Genomic DNA, 21,030 nt, shown 5'->3' with positions numbered 1-21,030 from the left:
TTGAGTACTGTCACTGCAGTAGTGCAGATCTCCCTTAATACTCCCTTCGACACTGCAGTGTTGTCTAGATACTCATCCTCCAAGTGTGTAACACTCTCTTAATATTGCTCCTCCAATAGAGCAGCAAGCCCTCAGAACTGACCTTCTGACAGTGCAGTATTCTCTCAGTACTGTTGGAATATCAGCCCAGTACCTCTGTTGTAGTTGCTAGAACTTGAATCTACAACCTTATAATTCAGCAGTTAGAAGGCTACTAACTGAGCCACACAGGGACAATGCTGCAGTCCTAAGATCTTGACAGTCAGTGGTCTCTCTCTCTCTCTCTCTATAGCTTGGAAGGATAAATTTCCCTTTTTATTCTCCTTTGGCATGAAGTCTTTATTCTGCAGGAAAAACTGTATACCCCTTCTCTTGAATTCTCTCCACTGCAGCTTCTCTGAAAAGTCCTCTTTCTTCCTGCCACCTCACCCAGTTCTCTCAATTTTCTTGCAGCACTATCATCAATCACTCCGCTCGTTACCAGAGATGGAGCGGAAGAAGCAGAGATGGTTGTATCATGAGTAGTCCTAACAACTCACTGATTGGACATTTACATGTTAGTCATCATCAAAGTAGAGATAATGCTACACCAATATTTCTTTGCTTAATATGGGCAGGAATGAGACTGGGGTTGTGGTCTGTTAAAGTGTGACTATGTTGTGTACTCACACAGTCAGCCACACCTTGTAGTGGTCTGGCTTTCTGTTCTGTCGGAAAATGTGTGACTAAATTAGTGCTGGGTATGGACCAACGAAAACCCCCTGAGATATGAGGGGATCTCCATTCATTCAATCACCTGAGATTAGAACTCAAACTCAGAGCTTTTGACTCAGGGACACTGGTTACCCACTGGTTCAATGAGTGAGCTACCTAATTCTGCTATAGGTAGAACTTACTAATAACCATTACTTGATATATTTCTATCACCATTATAATTTGGCACATTACCTTTATGATTTCTCAATAAGTCAATGATCAACTTTGAATCTATTGGAAGTCACTTGCCAAATAGATTCGGTTTCTGTTCATCTCCTTCTCCTCTTATTTCACCATGGACAAACAACTGATTTCAGTTGTTCTTGTCTTAAATTCAGGAATTCTCTCCTGTTACATTTCTCTTTCCTCTTTTAAAAACCTGTTGTGAAGGCCTTAAGTTCTCGAATTCTCTCCCTTCACATCTCTCTCCTCTCCCTTTAAAGCTAAATTTCACCTAAATGCCATTTTTGGTATTTTTTTTAGCTTCTTTGAACATCACCTCAGCTACTAATGAACATCTGTCAAGATTAGTGGTGCTGGAAAAGTACAGCATATCAGGCAGCATCCGAGGAGCAGGAAAAATCGACATTTCGGGCAGGAGCCCTTCATCAGGAATCCACTGCCTTGTGACGTCGTGTTGGTGGAGTCGCTGGTTTGTGAGTTGCAAGAAGCGTGATCCATCACCAACACTTCACAATGGATCAGCTGCAGGACCTCAACAACCATCTCCAGGAACATAAGCTATTCAGTGCGATTTTTAACCAAATTGAGGTCGCTGCAGCCACAACAGAGTACTAACCAATGTATTATTACAATATCCCTCATTTGCCCCAGTCATAAGTTATTTAGAAGTCAGAAGTCAGGTGACACTAGGTTGATTTGAAATCACAAATACATTGATTGCTAATTTGGCTTCTTTGTTTCAGAGCAGAACACAACATCTGAGTAAGAAGAGAATATAGAATATCCTTTTCTGTTTCCGGTTGCAGCATGATCTCTGTAGAGGGGTAGATCTTGACAGGCCCACACTGTCCAGATCATGCAGGCGGCCGAACACCCTGCATACTTTCATCATTGGTATGTTAATATTCTCACACTTCACTAGATTAGATTTCCTATAGTGGAAACAGGCCCTTCGGCCAAACAAATCCACGCTGACCCTCTGGAGGACAATCCACCCAGACTAATTCCCCCACCCTATACTTACCCCTGACTAACGCACCGAACACTATGGGGCAATTGAGCACGGCCAATTCACCTGACCTGCACATATTTGGATTGTGGGAGGAAGCCAGAGTACCTGGAGGAAACCCAAACAGACACGGGGAGAGAATGTGCAAACTCCACACAGACAGTCACCTGAGGTGGGATTTGAAACCATGGCCCTCGCATTGTGAGGCTGCAGTACAAACCACTGAGCCACTTTTCCTTCCACAAAGTAATGGTTTGTTTAGCAGCTCCAGTATGACATGTGGGTTGTGAAGGATGTTAGTATCCAGGTGTCCTCTGTCTCCAAAGCATATTATCCATGTGCATGTACTCTACAAATGTAGTCTGCATAATTTAAAAACTCCTGGGCAAATAACTGATACCTCTTCCTCTCCAACAGATGCAATTGCAGAATGACATGAAGATAAAGGACTGGCAATGGAAGAATGTGCTCAGCTCAAAGGCAATGGTGTCCACAACAATTACCATTGATTAAAACAAAAACAAAGAATTGTGGATGCTGGAAATCAGATGATTGTTGCAAAGTCCCGTGCAATTCATTGATGCCCTTTTGGGAAAATTATTTGCCATTTTTACCTCGTCTGGTTTAGACAAGTCTCCAGACTCAGCAATGCGGTCAGTACTTAATTGCTCTCTGAAATGACCTAACAAGCCACATTTTTCCAAAGCGATGAGTGATATACAACAAATAATGGCTTTGCCAGCAATGCCCACATCGCATAAAAAGGATACAAAAAACAATTGTGGTGACTTCAACTGTCAAACGGTAATGTTTTATCCAGGTGGCGTACAGTGCAGGGAGGTATAACCAGACACTAAAGACTAACCAGGCTGAGCCTGGCCCAGTTTATACTTGGGAGATTGTGAGTCAGGGTTAACGAGCTCCTCAATCAACCTCGTGACTGAATAGATTTTGCAACAGTCAGATATCTAAGCATTATTTCCTCCTGTAATGATAATGTTGGCCTGGTAGTTTGAAATTAGTAGGAGATACATGACAGGCCTCACACTGAACACATTTCATTCAGGCTGTTTCAGAAAGTTCACAAACATTAAGAATCTACCTTAGGCCAAGCCTTTGCTGCCTAGAAATGGTTGGGTGAGCGGAAGAGTGTCGATTCAGATAATGCGGGTGAGTTTACCTCTTCTGAGTTAGTTTAAATAGTTAGATTGGGCTAGATCAATTAACCCGTATTAATTCAGGTAACCCAGGTTACCAGAACCACAGCATTAATTTAGCTACTGCAGGGAGTTTGGTTGCCCTTGATTAATTTAGTTATAAGAGGTTAATTGAGTTTGGTTGCAGAGTTTAATGTAGATTCGATTACTTACAGTGTGGAAACAAGTCCACACCTACCGGCAGACCACCCAGACCCATTCCCCTACATTTCACCCAACACTACGGGCAATTTCCTAACCTGCCAATTCACCTAACCTGCACCTTTTGTTTGGATTGTGGGAGGAAACTCATACAGACAGGGGGATAATGTGCAAACTCCACACAGGCTGTTGCCCGAGGCGGGTATTGAACCCGGGTCTCTGGCGCTGTGAGGTAGTTAGCCCGGGTTTGTTGTATTAACCTGGATCAGAGTTATGAGCCAAGGTTAGTTCAATGGGATCAAAAATAGAAATCAGCGCCTCTGGCAGCATCTGTAGAGAGAAATTAGAGTTAACATTTGGGGTCAATTGACCCTTCCTAAAATAATTCTCTGATTTCTCTCCACAAATGCAACCAGACCTGCTGAGCTTTTCCAGCAATTTTTGTTCTGATTCGAGCACCCACATTTTGTTCTGATTTTATTTAGTTAATCGGGATGATTTGAGTTTGCCGGATTTGGTGTAAACAGACCAGATTAGTTGAATAATTATCCCGGATTTGTTAATCTAGAATATTTTAGTTAGCTCGAGTTGTTTTATGTGAACCGGGTTAGTTAAGGCTGGCCAGTGCGTTTCACCCGGATTAGTTTCGTTTGCTGGCGTGCGTTTACCATGTGATGACATTTCCTCGGGCAGGAACCCGGAAGTTGAGTTTGGGGAGAATTACAAACATTCCGGGGGGAAATTCGAGGAGGACAGCAGAACCGATCAGAGGCACCACCTTGGAAGAGGATCAAATCCAAACCCCCTGTTCCGAAGCTGCCAGAAAAAAGCGAAGAAGACACACAGAAAGGCCTGAGCCCGCAGTGTGCTTAGGGTAAGCGACCCTTTCATTTCCCCCATCTCACGTTGCACTTTCTTCTTTCCCAGGATTGGACTAAGTCTCCACTTCACCCTTGGTTTACTGTAAATCACTGCTGAGAAAATCACCGCCTCCTGTGCATACACAAGGGAAAACAGTCAAAGGGCTTATTGGTTTGTTTTGATTTCAAATTCAGCGTATCAAGAGGGAAGGTTCACAGGAAGTGACAGTGAACTTTTTCACTTTGTCAGTGTGTCCTGTCTGAGTCAGCCAGTGATTCCCAGAATCTAAGTCTGCAGTGTGGCGAGACCTGTTAGCCTGCCAGTGGGGTCCTATCTGTCAGTGTCTCCGCCTGCCAGTGGGTTCCCCCTCTGTCAGCCTGCCAGTGGTCCCTGAGTCTCCCATTTGTCAGTGTCACCTGATCTGTCAATGTCTCACTCTGCAAATCTGCTAGTGTTGCTGTGTCTCAGTCTGCTAGTATGCCTTTGAATCTTATTCTTTTACTCTGTTCTTGTCTCTCAGTCTACAAATACATCTTGACATCGCTGATTGCCAATGCATTCCTGTTTCTCAGTCTGATATCAGGCAATCACAGAATAGAGAATAGACAATAGGTGCAGGAGTAGGCCATTCTGCCCTTTGAGTCAGCACCACCATTCATTATGATCATGGCTGATCATCCTCAATCAGTATCCTATTCCTGCCTTATCCCCACAACCCTTGATTCCACTATCCTTAAGAGCCCTACCCAACTCTTTCTTGAAAGTATCCAGAGACTTGGCCTCCACAGCCTTCTGTGGCAGAGCATTCCACACACCCACCACTCTCTGGGTGAAGAAGTTTCTCCTCAACTCTGTTCTAAATGGCCTATCCCTTATTTTTAAACTGTGTCCTCTGGTTCGGGACTCACCCATCAGCGGGAACATGCTTCCTGGCTCCAGAGTGTCCAATCCTTTAATAATCCTATACGTCTCAATCAGATCTCCTCTCAGCCTTCTAAACGCAAGGGTATACAAGCCCAGTCGCTCCAATCTTTCAATGTAAGATAGTCCCCCCATTCTGGGAATTGACCTCATGAACCTACGCTGCACTCCCTCAATAGCCAGAACGTCTTGCGTCAAATTTGGAGACCAAACTTGGAGAAGGCATTGTTACAGCCAAGGCTATGGGCACTGTCAATGTTTCAATAATAGTGCTAAGCACTTGTGTTTTGGAATTAACTGTTCCAGTCCAGCTGCTACACTGACGACATGGAAATTTGTCCAGGTAGGTCTTGTGCATGAAAAGCAAAACAAACCCACCTTGGCCAATTGCCACCATCCCCAACCCTCATAAGTCTCTGCTCAATCATTAACAAATTGATGGAATGTGTCATCGGTTGTCATAGCTATTGGCAGGGAAAGCTAACAGTGCATTAGTAGTTATTTGAAATCATAAAACATCGCATAAATTACATTTTTTAAAAAGGCTGAAGATGGATGTTTGCAGGTAAAGGGTCCTCTGGAAAATGGGAAGTGTTCAAAAATAAGGTGATGAAAGTCTAGAAACAGTATGTTCCGTTTAGGGTGAAAGGCAAGGCTGGTAGGTATAGGGGATGTGGGAGGAAAAGAAAAATTGAAGTATTGGTCAAGAAAAAGAAGGAAGCATATGTCAGGTATACACAACAGAGATGGAGTGAGTCCTTAGAGTATCAAAGCAATAGGGGTATATTTAAGAGGAAAATCAGGAAGGCAAAAAGGGCCATGAGATATCTTTGGCAAATAGGGTTAAGAGAATCCAAAGGGATTTTATAAATAGGTTAAGGACAAAAGGGTAACTAGAGAGAGAGAATAGGGCACCTCAAAGATCTTTTAGGCAGCCTGTGTGTGGAACCACAGAAGATTGGGGAGATACTGAATGAATGTTTTTCATCACTGTTGACTGGGGAAAAGGACATGGTAGATATAGAATGTAGGGAAATAGATGGTGACATCTTGAAAAGTAAAGGTGCTGGTTGTCTTAAAGTGCGTAAGGGTGGATAAATTCCCAGGACCTGATAAGGTGTACCTTGTGGTAAGCCAGGGAAGTGTTTGCTGGGCTTCTTGCTGAGATATTTGTATTCATCAATAGTCACAGGTGAGGTGTGGGAAGACTGGAAGTTGGCTAATGTAGTGCCATTATTTCAGAAAGTTAGTCAGGAAATGCCAGGGAACTATAGACCGGTGAGCCTGACATCGGTGGTTGGCAAATTGATGGAGGGAATCCTGAGAAACAGGATTTACATATACTTGGAAAGGCAAGTACTGATTAGGAATAGTCAACATGGTTTTGTGTGTGGGAAATCATGTCTCACTAATTTGATTGTTACTTCTTCAATCTTCTTTGTGTTTTTTTTGATGAGGGCTGAGCGGTGGACGTGATCTAAATGGACTTCACTCAGACATTTGACAAGGTTCCTCATGGCAGACTGGTTCGCAAGGTTAGATCTCATGGGATACAGGGAGAATTATCAGTTTAGATACAGAACTGGCTTGAAGGTAGGAGGTGGTGGCGTGGGGTTGCTTTTCAGACCGGACGCCTGTGACCAGAGGTGTGCCACAATGATCAGTGCTGGGTCCACTGCTTTTCGTCATTTATATAAATGATTTGGATATGAACATAGGTATAGTTAGCAAGTTTGGAGAAGACGCCTGTTGGAGCTGTAATGGACAGTGAAGAAGGTTACTTGAGAATACAATGGCATCTTGATCATATGGGCTGATGGACCAAGGAGTGGCACATGGAGTTTAATTTAGATAAAATGAAGTGCTGCATTTTGGAAAGGCAAATCAGGGCAGGACTTACACACTTAATGGTAAGGTTGTGGGGAATGTTGCTGAACAAAGAGACCTTGGAGTGCAGGTTCATAGCTCCTTGAAAGTGGAGTAACAGGTAGACACAATGAAGAAAGCGTTTGGTATGCCTGCCTTTATTGATCGGAGCATTGAGTATGGGGGTTGGGAGGTCATGTTGCAGCTGGACAGGACATTGCTTAGGCTACTTGGAATATTCTGTGCAACTCTGGTCTCCCTCCAAGAGGAAATATGTTCGGAAACTTCAAGGTTCATAAGGAATTTACAAGGACATTGCCAAGGTTGGAGGGTTTGAGTTATAGGGCGAGGCTGAATAGGCTGGGGGTGTTTTCCCTGGTGTGAGGGAAGCTGAAGGGTGGCTAATAGAGGTTTATAAAGTCATGAGGGGCATGGATAAGGTAAATTGACAATGGATATGGATAAGGTAAATTTTCCCTGGGGTGGGAGAGTCCACCCAACTAGAGGGCATAGATTTATGGTGAGAGGGGAAAGATTTAAAAGGGGCCTAAGGGTCCCTTTTCACACAGAGGGTGGTGTGTGTATGGAATGAGCTGGCAGAGGAAGTGGTGGAGGCTGGTACAATGACAACATTTAAAAGTCATCTGGATGGGTATATGAATAGGAAAGGTTTGGAGGGATATGGGCCAGGTGCTGGTAAACGGGACTAGATTAGTTTAGGATATCTGGTTGGCATGGATGAGTTGGACAGAAGGGTCTATTTCCATGCTGAATATCTCTATGGTTCAATGACCACATGGTCACATTTAAGGTGACGAACAAGAGAACATAATGAAAAATCTTTTTGCAATAACTGATTAAGGTTTGAAATGGACAGTCTTAGGGTCTGGTATAAATAGAATCGAGCGTTTTCTTCATGAGAGCATTAGATAGTTACTTGGAGAAAAGATTTGAGGACTATTGTTAAGGAACAGGGAATAGGAGTAGCTGGTTTGCTTTTCAAAACAGCTGGCACAAACTTGAGCTGAATGGCCGTGCTACACTTTTCAGTGATTCAATGACCGTGCTGTTGAATGGCATGTCCTCCCCAATAATCAATCTTCTTGCCAATGTTTCATTAGGATTCCACCAGGGCCATTCAGCTCCAGTTCACATTGCCGCCTTGCTCGAAATGTGGACATGGATTGAAATCAAAAGCGAATTGGAGAATGACTGCTCCTGACATTAAGGCAGCATATGACTGACATTGCATCAAGGAAACCTTCCAAAATAGAAGTTAACGGAACATTCTCCGTTCATTGATGTCCTACCTGGCACACAGAAGTATTATTGTATATTTACCTTTTTTTAATTTCACCCCCACACTACTGCCAAACAGCAGTCGTGCTTATTTTTCTCCAGCATCCATGTTGTGTGTGTGCAGGTGGAGGAAGAAGTACTGTTGTATTTGTTGGAGCCAATTATCTTTGTTCTAGGACATCACTGCTGAAGCTCCTTGCTGGAGTCCTTCCCAGGGCCAGCTACAGGGTAGATATTTTCTAAATAACTGTTGATACATATAGGGGAGCTGACGGCCTAATGGTATTATTGATAGATTATTAATTCCGAGACACAGACAATGTTTTCAAAACCTGGATTTGAATCCCACCAAGGTAGATGGTGGAATTTGCATTCAGTAAAACTTTGGAATTAGAAGTCTAATGATGACTGTGAAACCATTGTTAATTGTCTGAAAGATCCATCTGGTTCACTAATGTCCTTTAGGGAGGGAAACTGCCATCTTGTGTGGGTTTGCTCTGGTTTCCCCCCACAGTCCAAAGATGTGCAGGTTAGGTGGATTAGCCATGCTAATTTGCCCGTCGTGTTAGGTGCATTAGTCAGACAGAAATGGGTATGGGTGGGTTACTCTTTGGAGGGTCGGTGTGAACTAGTTGGGCCGAAGGGCCTGTTTCCACACAGTAAGTAATCTCATCTGATTGCTGTCTTTACCTGGTCTGGACTAAATGTGACTCCAGACCCACAGCAATGCGATTGACTCTTAACTGACCCGAATGGGAAATTAGGGATGGCCAATAACTGCTGCCCTAACCAGCAATGGCTTCTTCCTGAGAATGAATTTTTAAAAAATTGTTCCTACACCTGGAGCAGGTGGGGCTTGAACCTGGTTGTCCTGGCCAGCTACCACAAGACCCTTGTAAGAGTCCTAAAATCCTTGGTCGAACCATCTTCAGCGGTTTCATTGACATTCCTTCCATCATAAGATCAAGCGTAGGGATGGTCACAAACAAATGATGTTCAATACCATTTGCAACACCTCAGAAACAATCATTGCCCACTTATTGTTGTTGTGTCGCCATAGTCTTACCAGACCACAGGGGCTGCTCTCATTGGAGAGAGAAGTGCCTGGTGGTGATTTAACTTGAGGGCCATCAGACCTCAGGCAAAAGAAGAGGTTGAGAAGGAGAGTCCTTCATTGTAACCTCAAACCAGTGATGAAAATTGAATCCATGCTGTTGGCAACACATTGCTCTGCAAACCGACAATCCAGCCAACTGAGCTAAACCGATTCCCAGTGCCCACTTATATCAGGACCTGGACAAGATTCTGGCTTAGCTTGATAAATAGCAAATAATCTTTGTACTGCAAGTGTAAGGTTTCCAGTGAGAGAGAGAGAATTTAAATTCTTCCTTTCTTCACCCCCTGCTCACTGGTGTTCAATTGCGTTACCACCACTGAATCAACATCCTGGGGTTACCATTGACGCGAAATTAAACTGGATCAGCCATGTAAATTCTGTGGCTTCAAGAGCGATTCAAAGGCTGGATCCTGCAGTGAATAACTCACCTCCTGACCACCCAAAACTTGTCCACGTCTGTGGGTATACCAAGACAACCCTTTGCAGCAGGTCAAGAATGTGATTCATGACCACATGCTCAAGGCAATTATTTATTTAGAATGTATGTCATCGTTGAGCTCAGCAATAGCCTTGGCAATGGCAAGATGGAGCTTTTTTTAAGCCAGCCTTCAAGTTAGTCAGAGGATACTCCTTGACAGTGGCCTGTATCATATAAGTGATCTCGATATCTTGATTGGGTGGAGCAGTTCGAAGGGCTGGCTTCATTTCACTTCTAATTCTTGAAGATACTCTGGTGTGATTTCAGACATTTCAATGTGATGGGCCTGATCCAAATGTGCGATTGATGTAATTATTGAGAACACATAAAGATTTGTGGCATAATCTTAAAATTGGAGCCAAGCCTTTTGGAATGCCACCAGGAAGCAATTCTTCACAACGTAGGGAGCAGGGAAGGGTTGGAAATATGGAATGATCTCTCTTAACAAGCTTTGGAAGCTGAAGTTCAATTGAACATTTTAGAATTGAGATTGACAGACTTTTGTATTTTTTTCAATCTTTCATAGGATGTTGGCATTGCTGACAAGGTCAGCCTTTGTTGCTGAGCCTTGATAGTGCTTGAACTAAGTGGTTTATTGGACCATTTAAGGAAACAGTTAAAAGTCACCCTCATTGTTGTGGGTCTGGAGTCACATATAGATCAGACCAGATAAGGACAGCAGATTTTGCTCCTGAAAGGACATTAATGAAACAGATGGCTTACTCAAAGATAATTATCACGGCCTCCACACTGAAACCAGCTTTCAAATCTAGATTTTATTCATCAAATTTAAATTCCACCAACTGCCATGGTTGGATTTGAGCCAGTGCCCGAAGACCATTAACCTGGGCCTCTGGATTACTCATCCAATGATATTGCCATTATACCAACTCCCCTGTAAAAAAAGGTATTCATGGATACAGAACCAAGGTGGGTAAAGGGAGGTAAGAGTCAGATTAACCATGATTTGATTGAACACTAGAATAGGTTCGAAGGGCTGAATGGCCACCTCCTGTTCCTCTTTTTTTTCCATTGAACAGCAGAATTTGTTTCTGCTGGCCATCATTCCCATTTTGCTTCCATAATAAACAACAATTCAGGCTAAAATGAACAGTCACTTGGACAAATGTGAAGTAATGCAGCAGCATGGATTTGCTGAGGGCAAATAAATTGTTCAAGTTACTTCATGAGATAACACATTGAGTAATTAAGATAATGCAACACATCTAAAAGAGATGAAATGAAATACCATGTAATTAGTTGATCAGTAAAGCTAAAGATTATGGATTAAAAGAGATAGTAGCATTCTATTAAGTCCTTTAAGAATCCTGTGTTTCAATGAGATCACGTCTCATCCTAAACTCCAGTGAGCAGAGTCCCAACCTGTTAAGCCTTTGCTCATGAGACAAAACTCCATACCAGGGATCATCCGAGTGAACTTTCTCTGAACTGCCTCCAATGAAATCGCTCCTTAAATGATATCTTTCCTTTAAATGAGAGGACCAAAACCACTCATAGTACTCCAGATATGATTCGACCAGAATCTTGTACGGTTACAGTTGGACTTCCTCTCTATTCTCGACCAAATTGCTTGAAATAAGAGCCAACATTCCATGAGCCTTCCTGATCTCCTGCTGCATCTTTGTGCTGGCTTTCTGTGTTTTGTGCTCAGGATATGAAATATTTGAATGATAAAGATAGGCTGGGATTTCTTTCACTGGAGTGTAAGAGGTTGAGAGGTGACTTTATAGAAGTTTATAAAGTCATGAGGGGTATAGTTAGGTTAATGGTAGTTGTCTTTTCCCTCAGATAGAGGATTTTCAAGACTAGGGTGCATATTTTTAAGGTAGGAGAAGATATAAAAAAGATGAATGGCAAATTTTTACACAGCGGGTTGCTCACATGTGGAATGAACTTCCAGAGGATATGGGCACAGTTACAACGTCTAAAAGACATTTGAATGAATAGGAAAGGTTTGGAGGGATATGGGTCAGGGGCAAGCAGGTGCGACTAGTTCAGTTTGGAGTTATGTACAGCCTGGACTGGTTGGACTATGGGGTCTGTTTCCATGCTGTGTGACTGTCAGTCTAAGTGCCCCCAAGTGTCTTTTGTGTTGCAACCTTTTGCAGTGTTTCTCCATTTAAATAATACACTGTTCTTTTATTCTCCCTTCCAAAATGTACAACTTCACATTTTCCCATGTTATACCCCATTGCCAACATTTTGCTTACTTGCTTAGCCTATCAATATCACTCTGTAAACTGTTTGTATCCCCCTGTCTCAACCTGCCTTTCCATCTGGTTTTGTGTCATCTGTAAACGTGGCTATAGAACATTCATTTCTTTCCCCCTTCAAAGTCACGAACATATTTTTTTTAAACAGTTGCGTTCTTAGCACTGATCCCTGACTCCATTGGTCACAGATTGCCAACCTGAAAAAGAACCCCCTTTCCCCACTCGCTGTTACCTGCCCATTAACCAATTTTGAATTCCATGTCAAAATACTACCTCCTACAGTGTGTGCTCTTTTGACTTAATCTTTTGGAATCTTTTGCCTTCTGGAAGTCCAAGTACAACACATCTACTGGTTTCCCTCTCTGTTTGAGACTTCTGAGTAAGGTTCTCGTAAATTAGTCAGACATTATTCCCCTGTCATGAAGCCCTGCTTACTCTCCTTGATTAGATTATGATTTTCCAGATGTCCTGCTATTATATCCTTTATAATTGATCTCAATCCTTCTCCAACAACAGATGTCAGGCTAATCAGCCTCGAGTTAACTGCTTTTTGCCTCCATCTGTATTTTTGAATAGGACTGTCACATTGGCAGTTCTCTGATCCTTTGGTATTTCTCCAGAATCCAAGAATTTTTGGAAAATTAAAACCTATACATCCACTATCCCAGTAACTACCTCTTTGGCATCCTTGGAAGTAAGCCATCAGGACCAGGAAACCTATCTGCTTTCATCTCCATTAGCTTGTCTAATACTACTTCTCTCGTGATGATGATGGTGGTACTTAATTTCTCCCTTGTGTTCTTTCATATTAATGGGAGTTTGAAATATCTTCCACTGTACAGAATGATGCAAAATATATGCTTAACTCGTGTATCATTTCCTGCCTTTCCAGTAACCATTTCCCCAGATTAATTTTCTAAGGAACCTATGTTCACTTTGACACCTCACTTCCCTTTACTATGTTTAAAGAAGTTCTTATTGTTGGTTTTTAACTTCCTTGCTATTTTGGCTCTCATGCATAGAGTGGAGTTCTGCAAGGTTTAATCTGGGACCCCTCCTTTCTTCATATTATGACCTAGATTTGGATGTACAGGGCACAATTTCAACATTTATGGATGGTGTAAAACTTCCAAGCTTTGTGAACTCTTGAGAAAGATAGTGATGGGCTTTGAGAGGGCATCAGTGATGGAATGAGTGGAAATAAGGCAGATAAAGCCATTACAAAATTGAGTGATTAACCTTTGGGTGGAAAAATGAGGAGAGAATATAAATGTTGGGTCAAATTTAAAAGATCTTCAGGAGTGGAAAGATCTGGGTGTAAATTAGGACGGACTGAGAAGTTGGTAAATAAAGGCCACAAGATACTGGGCTTAGTAATTAGGAGACACATGTACAAAATCTCAGAAATTCTATGTAACATGTACAAAGCACTAATATGGCCTCAACTGAAGCGCAGTATCCAATTCTGGACACTTGCTTTTCGGAAGGATCCATTGGCAAGAGTAAAGACAAGACTCAGATGATTGGATCTGAGGTAGAGGAACTTGACTCCGGTAGAGATTGGTGAAGATGGGATGCTCCTCACGGAGAAGCAGTGTTTGAGAGGAGTATGGAATTTGATTGACAGGCCTCAACAGAAGAGGGCAGAATGTTCCCATGGGCAGAAATGTTGAGAATCAAAGGATACTAATTTAAGTGATTGGCCAAAAAACCAAAGGAAAACAACATGTATGCAACATATCATTCAGATTTGATGTGCACTGAGAGCAAGGTGGATGTAGATTCGAATTCCATTTTCAGAGTGACAAAAGATTTGACCAGTTGATTGGGCTGCTGCACTATAACAGTTCTGCTGTTCCAGAGAGTTTCCATGTATCTCGTTCTATTTGACTAGTAGTGCAGCAGAGCAGGCTGCAGAGAAGAGTTCTTGGTGCACATATTCTTGGGTGGAGGCTCTCATCACTAAAAACTAGTGGCACTATATTTCCATGTCTTGCTGTTATTACCCTATTCTTTGATTGATCTGTGCAGAGATGTGGCCGTGACGTATGTGCTTACATGCCTACATGCATCTGTCAGTGCCATTTTTACCTTCAACACACAATATTGGGAATCACCATAACAGAAACCTGGGAATACAGTACAGGTCGACAAGTCCTACTTAGGGCACGCATCTGTTTCTGGAGATCAGTACTGAGGGAGTGTTACATTGTCAGAGGGTCAGTACTTGCACTGTCACTCTTTCCTTCTCTGTCACATTTTCCTTTCTTCTTTTATCGGCAGTATTTACTTTATCGTCTTTATTTCTCTTGCATGGTAGGTAGTATTTGGGCTGAGCCTGTCTGCTCTCGGCCGGCAGAATTCTTTTTCTCTCTCTCCTTTTGATCTTTTTTATTCTTTCTTTTTCTTCATCTTCCTGACAATGCGGGTAGGCCAAAGCGGTGTGTCACCGGTGACTGTTGGCTCTGCGTGCCGATGCATGGTCTCCTGGCATGGGGACAGAACATCAACTGCAGTAATGGCAGAGTGGGGACTCCTGGCTTCGTAGGCCTGATACATGGACTTTTGGAATCGAGCAACAGAGCAGACTGCAGAGGAGAACATTGCTGCATGTATTATGTTCATGGGTGCAGGCTCTCGAGACTGAAAACTACTGGCACTACATTTCCTGTGAAGTTGATCACAACTTGATGTTATCGCCTTACTTTTTTGACTGAATTGTAGCAGTGTCCATGCCTGGAGTGTGGGCTCCTGGCTGTGATAGGCTAGGAGATGGGACCTTGCAGAAGACCTGAAGCCTTGTTTAGGACCCTGGCAATGAAGATGAACTCTATTGAAGTATTTTCTTCTAATTCTTTTGTACCTCAAAATGGTGCCAGATTGTGGCAACAGAACACTTTTCACTGTATCTCACTCGATATATGCCAATAAATCATGTCTTTTTTATCTTGCCTCTTAATATGGTGCTTCATTTTTTAATTTTGTCGCACTATATTCTGTATTCTGTTCTATTCTTTATGTAAAATATGATTTGCCTGGATAGCATGCAAAACAATCATTTTTGCTGCATCTTTGTATGTGACAACAACAAATCAAATAATTTCTACCTCCCTACCCTTTGTCATTACACATATTTGAGAAAAAAAACTCCTGCACTTAACCCTCCCTGTTTTTGTCATTCTCTCGCTCTGTCTACCACTCTCTCTCAGCCCCCACTATTCTGTCTGTCACTCTCCCGTCTGCTATGCTGTCACAATTTCCATCTGCCTGCCTGTGATTCTATCTTTCTTTCTCTCTTTCTTTCTCTCTTTCTTTCTTTCTCTCTCTCTCTCCTGTGCATGTAGTACAGGTGACTGACACATAGCCCTCACTTCATCCATCCTTCTATGAAGAAATAGGATTGTAGTTGTTGATGGATTTAATTGTGTGGGTGTGACTCTGTGCAGGAAGTGGTAATTTTAACCCTTTATAGCTGCTTTCTGTCATTACTTTCTGTACTTACTCCCAATCCAAATTCCACTGAACACAATGTGAATGGATTGTGTTGCAAACAGAGGAACAAGTTTCCTTTATTCAGCATCCATTCCTTTCAATTGAAATTTGCATGTCATTCTAATACTTGAGAAAAGATTTTAAAATATCCAGTAAATGATAAACCTGCATCTATCATTTGGAAATTAGCAATTCTGTAATTACGATAAATTGATTGAATGATTTGAAAATTTTCAGTTGTGCAGAGAGAACCAATGTGGATTTGCACAAGAGCCCAGAAAATAATCAAAAAGTGCAAGTTGAATGCTGGCCTTTGTATGTCGATGGCTGGAAGAAGAGATACTAAAAGTGCTTCAGCTATATGAAGGAGGGATATTTTAACATTGAAGGAAATGCAGCATAGATTTACCAGAATAGTATGTGTACCCCAAGACTTGAATTTATGAGGAAAGATTTGACAATCACACAAGTGTCATGGTGAGAAGGTCACCATTTGGCTCAGACCAATTGCCTGCACCAGTTCGTTGAGAGTAGGATTGGCTTTTATTTGCCCAGAATTAAGAAATTTAAGCTGTGATTTTATCAAGGGTTTCATAATATTCAGGAAAAGAGCTTAGGTAGATTCTAATAAGTTACTTCTGGGATAGACAGAGAGTCTAGCTTTAGTGTGCATGGTCTAAGGATGAGAATCAGACCTTTTCGGGGGAGAAAGTAGGACACTTCTTTATACACAGATGGTGATAGAAGTTTGGGACTCTTAGGTGTGCAGATGGCAATTCTGCCTCTGTTAAAATTTGAAGATAAAATTGTTAATTGTGAGATTGACAGTTTTTTATTTGTCTGAATATTCTGAAACATGGACCACTGAGATGTGATCTGAGTGAATGGCCGGTCTCGTACAAGGTGGTGAATGACCTCCTTCTATTCTGGATCTTGGACAAAGTTTCCACATGCCTGTTTCTCTCCCTGCTATTCCATTATCCTTTTCATTATTCATCGTAAACTAGGTTAAAAGTTCCAAGGGATGAACAGGATTAATCTGGAACAGAGATTTATCAACTCCTAGCTTTGTCTTCAGGGGTAGTTTGTTTGTTAGAGGTGTTAAATTGTCGATAGCCCCTGATCCCTTTGTCTCTGAATCCACCTGTGCATTTTGTCTGACAAAGCTTGCTTCTGCTTTGAACGTCCTGACAGAAGTTTTCCCAATGTTTACATAAAGATTTAATAGAGGCAAATATTTAGAGTAAACAGCCCATTTTTTGTGCTACTGTATTCATCTCTGCTTGAGCTATAGTGATGAAGAAGGGTTGACTTCTCCACCTCCTGGTGCTGAGTGGCTTGTTGTGTTCTTCCAGTCTCCTGCTTGTGTACCTTGGATTCCGGCAGTTTTCTTTTGTCTCTAACTGAACTTTAATGATGACAATCTGAAAGTGTTCCTACTTAGCACTGGTGACTGCAGTGTCTGACCCATTTATCAACCTTCACCAACACAACAGAATTTAGAGACATTCCAGATTAGTGCAAGAAGGAAACATCACTGTGTAAAACAGGAATATAGAGAAGTGCATTTCGATGATTCTTTCACCAGCTTCAGTTTCCTCTTTTGAACTGTGAGAGTGCATGTCACCATATTTGACAGTATTATGGCTGAATAGGTCAGTGATTTCATTGAAGAGTGGTGACTCTTAACGTTTTTAATTGTTGAAATTTCCCTTATTTGTTTCCTGTAACTGAATCATCAGTAGCTAGAGAGACTAATCCTCCAAGCGTCAGTTACCATGGAACCCCACTGTAGGTATTTGAATGGTGAAATACAGATTGAATGTTTGAACTGAAATTGAATTCTGATGAGCTAAACTTCAAGGGCTACAAGCAAACTGCAGAAGTTGAAATGACAGAAACAACTTTCATTGATATCGAGTTGTCACAGCCACTGGATCACTAAGTGCTTTACATTGGAGTTATAAAGTCATACAGCGGAGAAACAGGCTGGTCGGCCCAAGCGTTCATGCTGACCAGTTTCCGAAACTGAACTAGTTTGCTAGCATTTGGACCATCTGCCTCTGAACCTTTCCTATCTGTGTACTTGTTCAAATGTCTTTTAACTGTTGTAATTGTACCTGCCTCTACCATTTCCTCTGGCAGCGCGTTCCATATATCCACCACCCTCTGAAAAATTGCCCCTGAGGTCCATTTTAAATCTTTCTCCTCTCACCTTAAAATATGCCCTTTAGTTTCGGACCTTGGCTATTCACCTTATCTATTCCCCTCATGATTTTATAAACCTCTTCAGCCTCCTCTGCACCGGTGGAAATATGACCTGTCCTCACCAACCTCTCCTTATAACTCAAGCCTTCCAGGTTTTATAACATCCTTGTAATTCTTTCTTGCACCTTTCCAGTGTAACAATACTGTGGCATTAAGAGGTGTATCTTGTCTTTTTTTTTCAAATGAAGAGAGGTTGAGACAGAGGCACTGAGTGGTCTGTTCCAAGCCAATCAACGAAATAGTTTGTGAGGCCTTGGGTTTTTTAAAATAAAGTTGGAACAATGCAAGCAGACTGAATGAGTAGAGTCAGGTTCCAACAGAACCAAGGTTTTAGTTTACCTTTCAGTGATTGTTGGGGTTTTGAAGTTGGCTCTCTCTCATGCTCTCTTCCTCTACCCCAGAATTTCTTCTCTATGCGAAAGGCAAAAATCACGTGCGATTCTGGCAGCAATCTGTTTGACTGAATTTCCAGTCATGTTACTATATTGGAACTGTTTCTGTTTAGTTGTTAAATAATCAATTATTCTGTTGTCTACTTTCCAGTCGAGTTAAAGTTATACCAATTCTTCTTCCTTTTATCTGTTTTTTAAACTATGGGGCAAGAATAAACTGTGTTTTGCTTAAAGCCAAACAGTGTAACCAGTTGAATTACATTTAGAACAAGCACCTTTATGCTTATCTTGAATTAGATAAAAGTTAGGGTCTAGGTACCTCCTTGATCTATTTGGGGGGGGGGGTTTGGTCTGGTCCATAACATCAGTTTAATAACACCCTTCCTACAGCAGGGTGACCAGAATTGTACACAGTACTGAAAATATGACCTTACCAATATCTTGAACAGCTGGAAACTCTGCTTCCTGAGTTTATGTACAAATTACTTCTCGTTCCAAAGCTAATAATAGGTTGTCACTGACAAATGCTCTAGCAGTACAGGTGCCCAGTTCTTGCAATAGAGAGTCAGTTACTTTGTCTGCCAAGGATATTTCCTGATAGCCTGCACACTGAACCTCTTTGTTTTCGAGTTTGAGTCTGTCAAGCCTGATAAGACCAGATTACATCCTCAACAGCAATTCATTCCATTCCAGCCTCTCCATGTCTACTCTCTCAGGTGGAAGTAAAATTACTTGCAAGAAGAGCAGGGGAAAAGTCTGTTTGGTGTTGACATTGTGTCACTGAAATAGATTATTTGCACATTGGTGTTTATGGAATCCTGCTGTGCATAAATTGACCACTGTCATATTTCGGGAAACACAACGATTTCAAACCACGTAATGTAAACATTCTGGGTCACCCTGAGGTCATGAAATGCTCTTTAAAAATCCAAGCCTTTTGGTTTACTATTGCTATTTTCTTGAATGACAGACGATCCAGCACTGTATAATGAGGAACTGTTACGCTGAATTCAAAAACTGCTCCTGTTCCTTCATGATGCAAAGTCATGACAGTCCAAGGTGACCTTTGAAGGGCTTCTTGAGTGCATTTCAGTGACGGACAGCAGTGTGCTCAACAGTTATCTTGCTGCTGCTGGTAGCTTGAGTACCTTGGTCGATTGACTCATGTCTGTTTGGATTGGGCCTCCCTGTGTTTTAATCTTGTAGCAGGCCATGCATGCTGATCTGCAGTAAGCCATTCAGTGCCTCATTATAGTTTTGTAGTTTGTGAATCTGCCACCATTTTAAACCTCTCTGCTCGTGGTTATGGTGATGTGAATTTGGAATGCTCCATTTTCTATCCCCAGACGATATTGATTGATCTCTCCCAGCACATATTGAGGCCATTCAGTCTGTTGTATCAGTGCCAATCCTCTTTGTGTAATCTGTTGATTCCTATTTCCTATACAATCCAAGGCCCCATCATTTTTTAAAGTATTCTCTCACTCATTATATGTTTATGAAAGATTTTGCAGTTCCCTTCAAGGTCACCCAATGATATTCTCCTCTTCATCATCTTTTTTGTATCGTTTTTCAATTTCCTTAATCATTCTATATCGTGATCGGGTTTCAATTATTTTCTGTTTATCAAAAAAAATCCTTTTCTCTCTTTTTATATTAACTTTGCTCCATTTACTTTGTCATTCAGGGAGCTCTATTTTTGGATGCCTCAACTTGTATCTCTTTGACAGTATGTCTGGACTGAGCTCAAATATTCTTGCCTTGAGGATCTGCCAACGTTCATTCACTGTTCTTAACCAGTTCTTTGTTTGCACTCAATCTATTCGCTGAGCTGGAAATTTGTATTGCTGACGTTTCGTCCCCTGTCTAGGTGATATCCTCAGTGCTTGGGAGCCTCCTGTGAAGCTTCACAGGAGGCTCCCAAGCACTGAGGATGTCATCTAGTCAGGGGACGAAACGTCTACAACACAAATTCCCAGCTCGGCAAACAGAACCACAACAACAGCACCCGAGCTACAAATCTTCTCCCAAACTTTGAACACAATCTATGCTCGAGCTCTTCTCAAATTGGTCAAATTAACTCTCTTCCTGTTTGATATATTTTACCTCTAATTTTTCTTGTCCTTTTTCATAATCATATTGAACCTCCTTATGTTCTGATCGCCATTATCTAGTTACTCCCCAAGATACTTCACTTATCCTATATCACTTTCTGGAACTAAATCCAGTGCTGCTTCAGTCCTCATTGGGCCAGAACTGCACAAATTAAGGAAGTTCTCCTGGATGGAATTGAAAAAAAATTGGTATCCTCTTACCCGCTACTCTGGTTTTTCTCTCAGACTAAAATTAGGTTAATTGGAATCTCATACTATTACTGATATTACACTAATTGTTACATAACATGAAATTCTCTGAAATTACCATGCAGGTGAGCTCCATTAGCTGCTCCTTATTTCAGTGTCTACACCTAACAAAATACCAGCTGTTTCTTTCTATTCCTTAGCACAGGAAGATTATTGACTTGCATTTTGCCTCCTGTTAAATCTGAAACATTATAAAAATTAGAGAATGTACAAAGCAGGTGCAGGAATAGGACATGTTGTCCACGAAGCCCAGTTGCCGATGAACATGCTCATGACTGATCCTCTATCTTAAGATCATACGAAGATCTCTCTCCATCCCCTTTGATACCATTAGCCTCCAAAAATCAATTTCTTTCTTAAATATATTGAGTTACTTGGCCTCCCTCCTACTGTG

At 41.7% G+C, this 21,030-nt stretch overlaps 1 protein-coding gene across 1 annotated transcript in view; it reads left to right on the top strand.

Annotated features, from left to right (window-relative positions):
- The first annotated feature begins 4,038 nt into the window (after positions 1 to 4,038).
- Positions 4,039 to 21,030, top strand: part of ikbkb (inhibitor of nuclear factor kappa B kinase subunit beta) — a 77,035-nt gene continuing 60,043 nt past the window's right edge. Inside the window, exon 1 of the mRNA XM_060856415.1 lies at positions 4,039 to 4,219. The gene's annotated coding sequence lies outside the window, so the exon portion shown is untranslated. The remainder of the gene's footprint in view (positions 4,220 to 21,030) is intronic.

Source organism: Hemiscyllium ocellatum, chromosome 48, assembly GCF_020745735.1.
Source record: "Hemiscyllium ocellatum isolate sHemOce1 chromosome 48, sHemOce1.pat.X.cur, whole genome shotgun sequence".
Taxonomy (NCBI): domain Eukaryota; kingdom Metazoa; phylum Chordata; class Chondrichthyes; order Orectolobiformes; family Hemiscylliidae; genus Hemiscyllium; species Hemiscyllium ocellatum.
Note: the sequence above shows the minus strand (reverse complement) of the source record. Positions and strands in the feature narration are given on the sequence as shown.